The following is a 13,552-nucleotide window of genomic DNA, read 5'->3' on the forward strand; positions in this document are numbered from 1 at the left end:
TTAATGTATCAATATTATTGAAAACTGTGATATGTGCAATATCTAAATGTAATTGATAATTATAGTTTTTATAATTAAGAATTCATTAGATCTTGTACTCCTTTTGAGAATTAACAATTCGTGCTTGTACCCCAATGTCTAAAAAAAATTATTCACAATAATCATAACACAATATCTGCCAAAATAATCAGAATACATATATAGGTATAGTTACCATATTCTAATACAAACTGGACCGAACAGACAGTTTCAAGTTCAATTATATGAAACAAGTAGAATCTCTGAGGGAAACAACCAGTTCACAATAAACTCACTTTACAGTAGTTGTAATAAGATTGTTATAATGATTGTTCCTCAGGGATTTCTGATTAGTTTTTCTGTCTGTGGGTTAAACTCATGGTAGTCTAATTCTCTGAATTTGTGTCAGAATTTGCATACGGTGATTGTTAACCTTTTGGAAGTTTGCAGAATGACATTTTAAAGTGTCCTCGATGTGAGAGCGTTGTTGTGGAAACACGTCCGACCGTTTCCACGAGCCTGAGACACTCACCGGCTCATTATCTGCAGCAACAGGCGGATCCTCTTCTGGATCTGATCTCAGGCAGCTCGCCCTGTTCCAGTTGTTCTGATTGATTTATTATTTGAGCCACAGTCTGTTTGGACTGCAGGCCACGTAGCCAGGTTCAGTTTATTGTATGTAACATGACCTCATTAAAATGCCTATAAACTCTGTGTTCTATGTGTTGTTGAGTTGTGGACATGTTAGCTTTAGTCTTAGTCTGCTAGCAAGCATGTACACTAATGAAAACATACCTATGAATATTATATTTCATTTCTGACAATAGATCCTCCTCAATGTTACACACTGGACCTTTAACAGAGAAAAAAAATCTGCAGATTGATCTCAGTTGTTTAATAATCTGTGAGAGTCTCTATCTCTGCACACACTACAGGATGAACTGCAGCGCGGCCGCTGTCAGGAGAAATATCTCTCTGAAGGTGTTGGCTGAAACAAGCCGACCAGCTCTTCTTCATTTGGAGAAGCAGCAGCTCGATGCAGAGGTCCTGCTGGATCACCGAGTCCATGACCCTCTCACAGAGCGAGGCCAGCCACTTTCCCAAGGAATGTCGTTTCAGCGGAGAGTGTCCATGATGTGATTCCCTCAGTCAGTCGGAGCCTGCGGGCACATAGGTGAAGGTCAAACTCAAACTGGAGAATGGGGAGCTTTCCTTTGTGACTCATCTCTCTCTGCTCGGCCACAGGATCAATACAGAGCCCGCTACAGCTGCACAATGTGAACGCTGGGAGGGTGAAATAAAGTGTGATAATGATTTATTCATAAAATTTCACTTTGATTGTTGTTTATGGACCCTGAAAACCAGTATTGTTTGTCTAAAGAAGAAGTTATCTGAGTTTTAAACGGCCTCAAATGTAATACACTGCTAAATGTTATTCAGTTTTAAATGCACAAGCCCCACCCCTTTTTTGCTCCGTGGTCCAATCACAGTTGAGCAAGCTTGGTCAACTTCCTCCTTTACTAATGCATAGTGCTATATGTAATCTTTTTTTACATAAACTTCCTGCACTTCTTGTGTTCACTATTTGGGTTAAAGAGCCAGTATGTAGGCTTTAGGGGCCTCTAGCGGTGAACTGAACACCGATGGGGTCTGTATTTGGCGAGCTGTAAAGTGGCTATTGTAGAAACATATCGGTTCCACATGGGAGGCAAACCGCACAGTCTGTAGATAAAACACGAGTCTTATGTTCAGGTGATTATACACAAATTAAAACATACCTATGAATATTGTATTACATCCTTCTCAGTGTTACACACTGCACCTTTAAATGTACAATTCATCAGTTATTGCTGAATATAATAAGAAATATCCATAAAACAGCCTATAGTCAGTTTACTGGATGATAGAAAAAGAGGTCCCTTCATGGTAGGAGCCAGTGCTTTATCTGTTTCATGTATTTGTTTCTCTCTTTTCTTCCAGTGTGTTTTCTCTGACTGTGTTATCTAACATCTTACTCATACTGACACTTCCTCTCGTAATGTTTGTTTTCACGTTGTGCTGCTCGTTTTAACCTCGCTAAGGAAGGCGTCATATAAATAGACAGTGAAGATGTTGGCTCAGTGTGTGTCTGAATAAACACGATGAATTAAAGCAGCACAGGTGTTCGCCATCACCGCTGTGATGAATTATGGTCACTGAGTTCAACGCCACTCTCTCTCCATCTGTCTGTCTCTCTCTCTCTCGGTGCTCAGCAGTGTTAAAGTTTGATTGCTTTGAAAATGGAAAGACTCACCGGCTTCATGCATAACAGCTTCCTAAATGTACGACAAATATTGACAGTCTGTTAATTTAATTTAAATATTAACAGTGTTTGAGAAACAAAAGGCATGCTGGGATAGGTTCCAGGTCCACGTAGAGACAAAACATTTCCTCAAATACGACAACTTATTATGCTCAATAAAAAACTTTTAAATAATGTTCTATTAATTGTCTACTTATTTGTAAGTTTCTGGAAAGAATAATTCCAGTTTGTTCCGTTGACTCATTTTGTTGAAGTAGACTTTATATCATTACAAATCTGGAAGTGTTATAATGCGGTATAATTTAGGATTTAACAATTTAGTTTTTATTTCAGTTTATGAATCATCATAAGCCCAAGTCACTATAAAACCTGATGAGTTAGTTCAACTCAAATTGTTTGATTTGAGTATAACTAACTTCATGTATTAAGAAAAGGTCCACTGAATTTACTCAGTTAAAGCAAATTATTATATCACCTGTAAAAACAGCTGACATATGATAACAAACTATTTACAACACATTTTTTAGGGCTTACATTTTGTAATGATACAAAATATTAAACTTAAACAAAATGAGTCAATGGAACAAACTGGAAATAAATCACCAATACATAAAATACTGGACAATTTAAGTGCACTCAAAGTTACTCAACTCAAGTTGTTACTTCAACAGTTCATTTTTGAGTTTTGGCTCAAGTAACTGAGACTCAACATTTTTTGGAGGATTAAGTTATGTTAATTTACTGTATTCATTAAGATATGCTGTTAGGATTCACATCCAAATATTTGTTGAATACAAGGCTCTCATGCATTTTTTATAAATCTTGCTAAAAAGCCAAACCAAAACAAATCAAGATTCTTCATTTGGATTTTTTCAAACAGTTGGTTCCTCAAGTTATTGTACATGGCAATGAAAAAGAAAATTAAATCTATCCTCAAGACCACAGATAACACTTAAAAGCTGCTCTTCAGGGATAACTTTATATCTGCCTGCCTCATCTGCCAGCAGTAAGGTACCGGTTCCTATCTGAGTACACAGGGACCTCTGTCCTCTCCTTAAATTAAATATTATATTCGGTTCTGTGTAGTAATCTTCCTTGATTTGAACATAGTTTCTGAGCTTTGGTTTATACCAAATACCCACTTTCCATTGTTCCTCATGGATGTGTAGTTGCTTTTGTTGAACCCTGGTGGGTGGAGGTGGGTCATCAGCAAGATACAGTTCACCTGGTGTGGTGGCAAGACTATATAAACTGGACACAATCAGCCAGTAGCTCTCTCTGCTGTCTGCTGTCGTCCCAGCCACCACCCTCATGGTTGGCCTCCCCTCTGGCTCGTTGCCGAGCAAGATCCCAGGCCACGGCCATTCCCCCGGTCCCGCCCACACCCCCCCTTTCCAGCCGTTTTAAGGATTACTGTTGATTGCCACCAGCTGCAACGGCTGACATACATAAAGTGCTTTTAGACTGGGAGCCCGCTGAGTTGCCACAAGGGACACCAGTCAGCCCACAGACCTCGACCCTCGTCCGTGGGTCCAGGCCCGGTGGGGGAGACAAGCTTCTCGCTTTGCAATTGGGCGTTTGGTTTTCCACAAGGCAGGAGGAGGGTGCACCGTTCCCGGCGGCACTGCAGTACCGGGTCGATGCGTGGAGTGAACGGAGCAAGCCCCTTTTTCACCTCCATTTCAACATGTTTGATAAGATTTTCACACCATACAAATTTATTTTTAAAAGTATGTAACAAAACAATTACAGTCTGTAAAATCACATTTAAATGTTTAAAGCAATTGTTTTAAAATATTTTACAGTTAATAGTAATAAGGTGGTTAAAGGCATACATTAAAAGTGTGTTGAGTGACTATGTTAAAACATTTTGTCTTTTTCTTTTCTTTTTTTTTTTTTTTAAAGAGGAATGCATTGGTTTAAAACTTTATTTTCGCAGTTCATTTTTGTGCAGGAGTGAGGCGAGTCCTTTTCAAAGAAAACTCTATCCGCTCTCCCAAAACAGAATAGGTCTCTCGGGATCCTGTCATGGTGCTTAGTGGAGATCCTCGCCCTTTTGCTCCTTCCCACCTGCCTCACCCGGAGAGTCAGGCCGCTGCTGCTTTGAACTATCACTGTGTGGCTCCGGCTCCTTCTTCCGAATGGGCACAGAGGTGATTCTTCTTTGTGGCTTGTGTCCTAGGCCCACCGCCTGCAGCAACGGCCATTTGGACTGTTGCTGTGGCCATCCGGATCACCGCCACGGGGGGGATCTGCTTGTGCTTTCTTACCAGCAAGTTTCTGGAGGTCCAAATGGCTTCCTTGATGGCGGCTAGGGTGAGCCGTTGTTGAGCCAGATCACTTGCTGGTGTACTGTTTCTTTGGCTCACCCCATGTAGCACCAGCTATGCTGTCAGGACCTCCCTTGCTGGCAAGTACGGGAATTTTAAGGAGCCGGCCATTGCCCACTGTTCGACAGCAGCGCTGCACTCCCAGAGCAGATGCCTCACCGTCTCAGGCGCGCCACAACCTGGTCGGGGACAAGTTTGATGCGCTGACATGCCCCGGGAGTGCATTACGGACCTGACTGGGAGGATCTCGTGAGCCACCATCCATGACAGGTCCCGGAGTCTGTTTGGAAGAGCGGGGTGGTTCACATTGCGCCAAACTGTCGAGGGTTCCCCAAATGCGAGACACTGGTTCACGCTCCTGCACAACAGAAATCAGAAAACGGTGTTTAGTCAAAACTTGCACTTCCTCTTTTTCAAGGTTAAAATGCTTTTAAAACGTCTGGATAAGAGCATAGGCTGGTGGTTAGCTAAAAGACACAGGAAATCGGTGATCAGTTGGTACAATCTTTAGTTTTCTGAGGTAGGACCCCATCCAGAACTGTGTCATGGCTGCGGTCTTGGGGTTTTTGGATGGGGCTGTTGCATTCGTGATATGTAGTGCAGTGTATCTGCTTCCTAAAAACAAAAGCAAATCGGGCACTCCTTTCCCTCCTTTCTCTTTCGGTCTTTTCATGATGCTTCTTTTCAGTCGTTCCCACTTGGAGCCCCACAGGAAGTAAAAGATGGCCCGTTCTAGGTCTAAAAGCACATTTCTGGGTGGGATAAAAACAGAGCTGATTAGTAAAAGCAAAGGTAAAATCACTGCTTTGATGATTAAAACCTTTCCTTCCATAGTCAGTCCTAGTAGCCTAGTTAGCTCTCTAAATGCTACTTTTTCATCACCGTTCTCTGATTGTTTTCCTACTTTCAGTTTGTTGGCAAAGGACTTTGGGCAATCTCTGAAAAGGTGGTTTGTATCTCCACAGAGATTGCATTTTCTGCCACTGGTGCATTCTTCAAAAGTATGTCCAATTTCTCTACATTTTCCACAGACAGTCTGCTGACACGCTTCTACCAGGTGCCCATTCTCACCACACTTGCGGCAGAGTTTGGGCTGTCCCTGGTAGTGTATGTAGCCTCTGTTATTTCCCAGGACTATCACAGACGGCAGATGTTTCGGGCCCTGGAAGCCCTGAGGGTCCTGCCATTGCTGGATGGGGACCCTCCAGGCACAGTTCCAGATGCCATCCTCATCTCTCACTTTGGTAGCCTGTCCTTTAACAGTGCAGTATCTACCCAGCCATATGCAAATGTCATCCGCATTTACTGTTTCATTAAACATTCTGACAATTACCGTTTTGGCGGCATTATCAGTCAGCTTCTCCACATTCAATGCGGAGAACTGGGCTTTGCAATTTTCAAAACGTGTCCAAAAGTCTCTTAGCAGAACAGCTGACCGAAAGCTTACGTCGAAACCTTTTCTAAACGGTACAGTGACTATACAGCTAATATCGTCCGGTGAAAATTTTAGTTGCTTTTGGATGAGGTTTCTGGAGAAGTCGAGTCTAGACATCTCCAGTAACCTTCCATCTTTTTCTGTGAATGTAAAACGGACGCTGTGCTGCTCAGCATGCCATGATGGTTAGCCGACATGGTGGAGGCACCACCCACTAAACGATAAATGCAATAAAAGGTTCTAAGAGTAGGTTAAAAACCACTAAATAAATATTTAAAATTGACTTACGTTTCATTCCTTGTCCTAATCGAGGTGTTTAAAGGAGCAGAGAGCAGGCAAGTAGCCCTCTACGACGATGGATTCCTATTTGTGATGTCAGTTGTAACTATAAATGAGTCAAACCAATACTACAAGTAATGATAAGCTCTCCTCTCAGTAGTAGATATAAAGGACAACGCGAAAGACCAGCAAAACCTTTAAACAACGCAAGAGGCAATCCCAGTGTTAGCCAAAAGGCCGAGAAGCATACCCATGCTGCCCGACGCCACCTCCTGGGACAGCTGTCCCTTGCCGTGGTGAGATGGTTTTCCCTGTGCATGACAAAGGCAGCTGCTCTGCAACTCCGCCCATGGCTCCTCCCTTTTAACAAGGGATAACCAAATTGGGGAGGCCGGCTTCCCCCACCGTCAGAACAGGTAAGTTAGCTGGAGTCTCCAGTCAGTTCCCCCGTGACCGAGGCACTGGCTCAGATCAGGAGCCGGTCGCTGCTCCCTGCTCCTCGTGCTTGGGTTGGAGGTCAAGCCCAGATAATGGGGTCGATGCGTGGAGTGAACGGAGCAAGCCCCTTTTTCAGCTCCCGGTGCTAAAAGTCCATTTAATATGTTGTCCCTACAGGGAAAACCATCTCACCACGGCAAGGGACAGCTGTCCCAGGAGGTGGCGTCGGGCAGCATGGGCCCAGAGGTCATCGCTTCTCGGCCTTTTGGCTAAGATCAAGTGTAGTATCTGTTCTTATCAGTTTAATATCTGATATGTCCTCTATATGGGGACAACATATTAAACGGATTTTTAGCACCGGGAGCTGAAAAAGGGGCTTGCTCCGTTCACTCCACGCATCGACCCAGTACTGCAGTGCCGCCGGGAACGGTGCACCCTCCTCCTGCCTTGTGGAAAACCAAACGCCCGATTGCAAAGCGAGAAGCTCGTCTCCCCAACCGAGGCTGGACCCACGGACGAGGGTCGAGGTCGGTGGCAGTCTTTTCGTCCCGCAGTGGTGGGAGAACGCTCTGTGGGCTGACTGGTGTCCCTTGTGGCAACTCAGCGGGCTCCCAGTCTAAAAGCACTGTATGTATGTCAGCCGTTGCAGCTGGTGGCAATCAACAGTAATCCTTAAAACGGCTGGAAAGGGGGGGTGTGGGCGGGACCGGGGGAATGGCCGTGGCCTGGGATCTTGCTCGGCAACGAGCCAGAGGGGAGGCCAACCACGAGGGTGGTGGCTGGGACGACAGCAGACATCGGCAGCTCTTGAGCACATGGCCGTACTTTCTCGGGTTTCTCTTCATAACGCACAAGTCTTTCGCCTTTTACTAAAGACTTCCGTGGAGAGGAACACCAATGAGTTAAACCTATTTTTGGCGGGCTTTGCAGTATTTGCTGAGCCTTGTGCATTTTTGAAAATGAAGAATCCGGCAGCCGACGCGGCCGTGAGGCTTAGCTGAGCGAATCCTTTACTTATTTCCCCTGCAGAGAAACTCATTATCTGGGCTTGACCTCCAACCCAAGCACGAGGAGCAGGGAGCAGCGAGCAGCTCCCGGGGACCGGCTCCTGATCTGAGCCAGTGCCTCGGTCACGGGGGAACTGACTGGAGACTCCAGCTAACGTACCTGTTCTGACGGTGGGGGAAGCTGGCCTCCCCAATTTGGTTATCCCTTGTTAAAAGGGAGGAGCCATGGGCGGAGTTGCAGAGCAGCTGCCTTTGTCATGCACAGGGAAAACCATCTCACCACGGCAAGGGACAGCTGTCCCAGGAGGTGGCGTCGGGCAGCATGGGCCCAGAGGTCATCGCTTCTCGGCCTTTTGGCTAAGATCAAGTGTAGTATCTGTTCTTATCAGTTTAATATCTGATATGTCCTCTATATGGGGACAACATATTAAACGGATTTTTAGCACCGGGGGCTGAAAAAGGGGCTTGCTCCGTTCACTCCACGCATCGACCCGGTACTGCAGTGCCGCCGGGAACGGTGCATCCTCCTCCTGCCTTGTGGAAAACCAAACGCCCGATTGCAAAGCGAGAAGCTCGTCTCCCCAACCGAGGCTGGACCCACGGACGAGGTCGGTGGCAGTCTTTTCGTCCCGCAGTGGTGGGAGAACGCTCTGTGGGCTGACTGGTGTCCCTTGTGGCAACTCAGCGGGCTCCCAGTCTAAAAGCACTGTATGTATGTCAGCCGTTGCAGCTGGTGGCAATCAACAGTAATCCTTAAAACGGCTAGAAAGGGGGGGTGTGGGCGGGACCGGGGGAATGGCCGTGGCCTGGGATCTTGCTCGGCAACGAGCCAGAGGGGAGGACAACCACGAGGGTGGTGGCTGGGACGACAGCAGACCTCGGCAGCTCTTGAGCACATGGCCGTACTTTCTCGGGTTTCTCTTCATAACGCACAAGTCTTTCGCCTTTTACTAAAGATTTCCGTGGAGAGGAACACCAATGAGTTAAACCTATTTTTGGCGGGCTTTGCAGTCTTTGCTGAGCCTTGTGCATTTGTGAAAATGAATAATCCGGCAGCCGACTAGGCCGTGAGGCTTAGCTGAGCGAATCCTTTACTTATTTCCCCTGCAGAGAAACTCATTATCTGGGCTTGACCTCCAACCCAAGCACGAGGAGCAGGGAGCAGCGAGCGGCTCCTGATCTGAGCCAGTGCCTCGGTCACAGGGGAACTGACTGGAGACTCCAGCTAACGTACCTGTTCTGACGGTGGGGGAAGCCGGCCTCCCCAATTTGGTTATCCCTTGTTAAAAGGGAGGAGCCATGGGCGGAGTTGCAGAGCAGCTGCCTTTGTCATGCACAGGGAAAACCATCTCACCACGGCAAGGGACAGCTGTCCCAGGAGGTGGCCTCGGGCAGCATGGGCCCAGAGGTCATCGCTTCTCGGCCTTTTGGCTAAGATCAAGTGTAGTATCTGTTCTTATCAGTTTAATATCTGATATGTCCTCTATATGGGGACAACATATTAAACGGATTTTTAGCACCGGGAGCTGAAAAAGGGGCTTGCTCCGTTCACTCCACGCATCGACCCGGTACTGCAGTGCCGCCGGGAACGGTGCACCCTCCTCCTGCCTTGTGGAAAACCAAACGCCCGATTGCAAAGCGAGAAGCTCGTCTCCCCAACCGAGGCTGGACCCACGGACGAGGGTCGAGGTCGGTGGCAGTCTTTTCGTCCCGCAGTGGTGGGAGAACGCTCTGTGGGCTGACTGGTGTCCCTTGTGGCAACTCAGCGGGCTCCCAGTCTAAAAGCACTGTATGTATGTCAGCCGTTGCAGCTGGTGGCAATCAACAGTAATCCTTAAAACGGCTGGAAAGGGGGGGGTGTGGGCGGGACCGGGGGGAATGGCCGTGGCCTGGGATCTTGCTCGGCAACGAGCCAGAGGGGGAGGCCAACCACGAGGGTGGTGGCTGGGACGACAGCAGACCTCGGCAGCTCTTGAGCACATGGCCGTACTTTCTCGGGTTTCTCTTCATAACGCACAAGTCTTTCGCCTTTTACTAAAGACTTCCGTGGAGAGGAACACCAATGAGTTAAACCTGTTTTTGACGGGCTTTGCAGTCTTTGCTGAGCCTTGTGCATTTGTGAAAATGAAGAATCCGGCAGCCGACGCGGCCGTGAGGCTTAGCTCAGCGAATCCTTTACTTATTTCCCCTGCAGAGAAACTCATTATCTGGGCTTGACCTCCAACCCAAGCACGAGGAGCAGGGAGCAGCGACCGGCTCCTGATCTGAGCCAGTGCCTCGGTCACGGGGGAACTGACTGGAGACTCCAGCTAACGTACCTGTTCTGACGGTGGGGGAAGCCGGCCTCCCCAATTTGGTTATCCCTTGTTAAAAGGGAGGAGCCATGGGCGGAGTTGCAGAGCAGCTGCCTTTGTCATGCACAGGGAAAACCATCTCACCACGGCAAGGGACAGCTGTCCCAGGAGGTGGACTCGGGCAGCATGGGCCCAGAGGTCATCGCTTCTCGGCCTTTTGGCTAAGATCAAGTGTAGTATCTGTTCTTATCAGTTTAATATCTGATATGTCCTCTATATGGGGACAACATATTAAACGGATTTTTAGCACTGGGAGCTGAAAAAGGGGCTTGCTCCGTTCACTCCACGCATCGACCCGGTACTGCAGTGCCGCCGGGAACGGTGCACCCTCCTCCTGCCTTGTGGAAAACCAAACGCCCAATTGCAAAGCGAGAAGCTCGTCTCCCCAACCAAGGCTGGACCCACGGACGGGTCGAGGTCGGTGGCAGTCTTTTCGTCCCGCAGTGGTGGGAGAACGCTCTGTGGGCTGACTGGTGTCCCTTGTGGCAACTCAGCGGGCTCCCAGTCTAAAAGCACTGTATGTATGTCAGCCGTTGCAGCTGGTGGCAATCAACAGTAATCCTTAAAACGGCTGGAAAGGGGGGGTGTGGGCGGGACCGGGGGGAATGGCCGTGGCCTGGGATCTTGCTCGGCAACGAGCCAGAGGGGGAGGCCAACCACGAGGGTGGTGGCTGGGACGACAGCAGACATCGGCAGCTCTTGAGCACATGGCCGTACTTTCTCGGGTTTCTCTTCATAACGCACAAGTCTTTCGCCTTTTACTAAAGACTTCCGTGGAGAGGAACACCAATGAGTTAAACCTATTTTTGGCGGGCTTTGCAGTATTTGCTGAGCCTTGTGCATTTGTGAAAATGAAGAATCCGGCAGCCGACGCGGCCGTGAGGCTTAGCTGAGCGAATCCTTTACTTATTTCCCCTGCAGAGAAACTCATTATCTGGGCTTGACCTCCAACCCAAGCACGAGGAGCAGGGAGCAGCGAGCAGCTCCCGGGGACCGGCTCCTGATCTGAGCCAGTGCCTTGGTCACAGGGGAACTGACTGGAGACTCCAGCTAACGTACCTGTTCTGACGGTGGGGGAAGCCGGCCTCCCCAATTTGGTTATCCCTTGTTAAAAGGGAGGAGCCATGGGCGGAGTTGCAGAGCAGCTGCCTTTGTCATGCACAGGGAAAACCATCTCACCACGGCAAGGGACAGCTGTCCCAGGAGGTGGCGTCGGGCAGCATGGGCCCAGAGGTCATCGCTTCTCGGCCTTTTGGCTAAGATCAAGTGTAGTATCTGTTCTTATCAGTTTAATATCTGATATGTCCTCTATATGGGGACAACATATTAAACGGATTTTTAGCACCGGGAGCTGAAAAAGGGGCTTGCTCCGTTCACTCCACGCATCGACCCGGTACTGCAGTGCCGCCGGGAACGGTGCACCCTCCTCCTGCCTTGTGGAAAACCAAACGCCCGATTGCAAAGCGAGAAGCTCGTCTCCCCAACCAAGGCTGGACCCCACGGGTCGAGGTCGGTGGCAGTCTTTTCGTCCCGCAGTGGTGGGAGAACGCTCTGTGGGCTGACTGGTGTCCCTTGTGGCAACTCAGCGGGCTCCCAGTCTAAAAGCACTGTATGTATGTCAGCCGTTGCAGCTGGTGGCAATCAACAGTAATCCTTAAAACGGCTGGAAAGGGGGGGGTGTGGGCGGGACCGGGGGGAATGGCCGTGGCCTGGGATCTTGCTCGGCAACGAGCCAGAGGGGGAGGCCAACCACGAGGGTGGTGGCTGGGACGACAGCAGACGTCGGCAGCTCTTGAGCACATGGCCGTACTTTCTCGGGTTTCTCTTCATAACGCACAAGTCTTTCGCCTTTTACTAAAGACTTCCGTGGAGAGGAACACCAATGAGTTAAACCTATTTTTGGCGGGCTTTGCAGTCTTTGCTGAGCCTTGTGCATTTGTGAAAATGAAGAATCCGGCAGCCGACGAGGCCGTGAGGCTTAGCTGAGCGAATCCTTTACTTATTTCCCCTGCAGAGAAACTCATTATCTGGGCTTGACCTCCAACCCAAGCACGAGGAGCAGGGAGCAGCGACCGGCTCCTGATCTGAGCCAGTGCCTCGGTCACGGGGGAACTGACTGGAGACTCCAGCTAACGTACCTGTTCTGACGGTGGGGGAAGCCGGCCTCCCCAATTTGGTTATCCCTTGTTAAAAGGGAGGAGCCATGGGCGGAGTTGCAGAGCAGCTGCCTTTGTCATGCACAGGGAAAACCATCTCACCACGGCAAGGGACAGCTGTCCCAGGAGGTGGCCTCGGGCAGCATGGGCCCAGAGGTCATCGCTTCTCGGCCTTTTGGCTAAGATCAAGTGTAGTATCTGTTCTTATCAGTTTAATATCTGATATGTCCTCTATATGGGGACAACATATTAAACGGATTTTTAGCACCGGGAGCTGAAAAAGGGGCTTGCTCCGTTCACTCCACGCATCGACCCGGTACTGCAGTGCCGCCGGGAACGGTGCACCCTCCTCCTGCCTTGTGGAAAACCAAACGCCCGATTGCAAAGCGAGAAGCTCGTCTCCCCAACCGAGGCTGGAACCACGGACGAGGGTCGAGGTCGGTGGCAGTCTTTTCGTCCCGCAGTGGTGGGAGAACGCTCTGTGGGCTGACTGGTGCCCCTTGTTGCAACTCAGCGGGATCCCAGTCTAAAAGCACTGTATGTATGTCAGCCGTTGCAGCTGGTGGCAATCAACAGTAATCCTTAAAACGGCTGGAAAGGGGGGGTGTGGGCGGGACCGGGGGAATGGCCGTGGCCTGGGATCTTGCTCGGCAACGAGCCAGAGGGGAGGCCAACCACGAGGGTGGTGGCTGGGACGACAGCAGACATCGGCAGCTCTTGAGCACATGGCCGTACTTTCTCGGGTTTCTCTTCATAACGCACAAGTCTTTCGCCTTTTACTAAAGACTTCCGTGGAGAGGAACACCAATGAGTTAAACCTATTTTTGGCGGGCTTTGCAGTTTTTGCTGAGCCTTGTGCATTTGTGAAAATGAAGAATCCGGCAGCCGACGAGGCCGTGAGGCTTAGCTGAGCGAATCCTTTACTTATTTCCCCTGCAGAGAAACTCATTATCTGGGCTTGACCTCCAACCCAAGCACGAGGAGCAGGGAGCAGCGAGCAGCTCCCGGGGACCGGCTCCTGATCTGAGCCAGTGCCTCGGTCACGGGGGAACTGACTGGAGACTCCAGCTAACGTACCTGTTCTGACGGTGGGGGAAGCCGGCCTCCCCAATTTGGTTATCCCTTGTTAAAAGGGAGGAGCCATGGGCGGAGTTGCAGAGCAGCTGCCTTTGTCATGCACAGGGAAAACCATCTCACCACGGCAAGGGACAGCTGTCCCAGGAGGTGGCCTCG

The 13,552-nt window shown here is 49.2% G+C and overlaps 12 non-coding genes and 1 pseudogene across 12 annotated transcripts; 12 read left to right on the forward strand and 1 right to left on the reverse strand.

The window, feature by feature from the left end:
* Nucleotides 1-3,919: 3,919 nt before the first annotated feature.
* Nucleotides 3,920-4,067, reverse strand: LOC127368881 (uncharacterized; annotated as a pseudogene).
* A 2,984-nt stretch (nt 4,068-7,051) lies between these two features.
* On the forward strand, nt 7,052-7,242 carry LOC127368871 (U2 spliceosomal RNA). Its single transcript, XR_007885896.1, has one exon. It is a non-coding gene; the product is annotated as a U2 spliceosomal RNA (small nuclear RNA).
* Nucleotides 7,243-7,627: 385 nt separating this feature from the next.
* Nucleotides 7,628-7,741, forward strand: LOC127368883 (U5 spliceosomal RNA). The gene has a single exon (XR_007885904.1). It is a non-coding gene; the product is annotated as a U5 spliceosomal RNA (small nuclear RNA).
* Nucleotides 7,742-8,146: 405 nt separating this feature from the next.
* LOC127368870 (U2 spliceosomal RNA) lies at nt 8,147-8,337 on the forward strand. Its single transcript, XR_007885895.1, has one exon. It is a non-coding gene; the product is annotated as a U2 spliceosomal RNA (small nuclear RNA).
* Nucleotides 8,338-8,715: 378 nt separating this feature from the next.
* Nucleotides 8,716-8,829, forward strand: LOC127368943 (U5 spliceosomal RNA). The gene has a single exon (XR_007885960.1). It is a non-coding gene; the product is annotated as a U5 spliceosomal RNA (small nuclear RNA).
* A 391-nt stretch (nt 8,830-9,220) lies between these two features.
* Nucleotides 9,221-9,411, forward strand: LOC127368897 (U2 spliceosomal RNA). The gene has a single exon (XR_007885917.1). It is a non-coding gene; the product is annotated as a U2 spliceosomal RNA (small nuclear RNA).
* Nucleotides 9,412-9,799: 388 nt separating this feature from the next.
* Nucleotides 9,800-9,913, forward strand: LOC127368945 (U5 spliceosomal RNA). The gene has a single exon (XR_007885962.1). It is a non-coding gene; the product is annotated as a U5 spliceosomal RNA (small nuclear RNA).
* Nucleotides 9,914-10,304: 391 nt separating this feature from the next.
* LOC127368885 (U2 spliceosomal RNA) lies at nt 10,305-10,495 on the forward strand. Its single transcript, XR_007885906.1, has one exon. It is a non-coding gene; the product is annotated as a U2 spliceosomal RNA (small nuclear RNA).
* Nucleotides 10,496-10,880: 385 nt separating this feature from the next.
* Nucleotides 10,881-10,994, forward strand: LOC127368884 (U5 spliceosomal RNA). Its single transcript, XR_007885905.1, has one exon. It is a non-coding gene; the product is annotated as a U5 spliceosomal RNA (small nuclear RNA).
* A 405-nt stretch (nt 10,995-11,399) lies between these two features.
* Nucleotides 11,400-11,590, forward strand: LOC127368908 (U2 spliceosomal RNA). Its single transcript, XR_007885928.1, has one exon. It is a non-coding gene; the product is annotated as a U2 spliceosomal RNA (small nuclear RNA).
* A 383-nt stretch (nt 11,591-11,973) lies between these two features.
* On the forward strand, nt 11,974-12,087 carry LOC127368889 (U5 spliceosomal RNA). The gene has a single exon (XR_007885909.1). It is a non-coding gene; the product is annotated as a U5 spliceosomal RNA (small nuclear RNA).
* Nucleotides 12,088-12,478: 391 nt separating this feature from the next.
* LOC127368920 (U2 spliceosomal RNA) lies at nt 12,479-12,669 on the forward strand. The gene has a single exon (XR_007885939.1). It is a non-coding gene; the product is annotated as a U2 spliceosomal RNA (small nuclear RNA).
* A 385-nt stretch (nt 12,670-13,054) lies between these two features.
* On the forward strand, nt 13,055-13,168 carry LOC127368882 (U5 spliceosomal RNA). The gene has a single exon (XR_007885903.1). It is a non-coding gene; the product is annotated as a U5 spliceosomal RNA (small nuclear RNA).
* Nucleotides 13,169-13,552: the final 384 nt, after the last annotated feature.

Source organism: Dicentrarchus labrax, unplaced genomic scaffold, assembly GCF_905237075.1.
Source record: "Dicentrarchus labrax unplaced genomic scaffold, dlabrax2021, whole genome shotgun sequence".
Classification (NCBI taxonomy): domain Eukaryota; kingdom Metazoa; phylum Chordata; class Actinopteri; family Moronidae; genus Dicentrarchus; species Dicentrarchus labrax.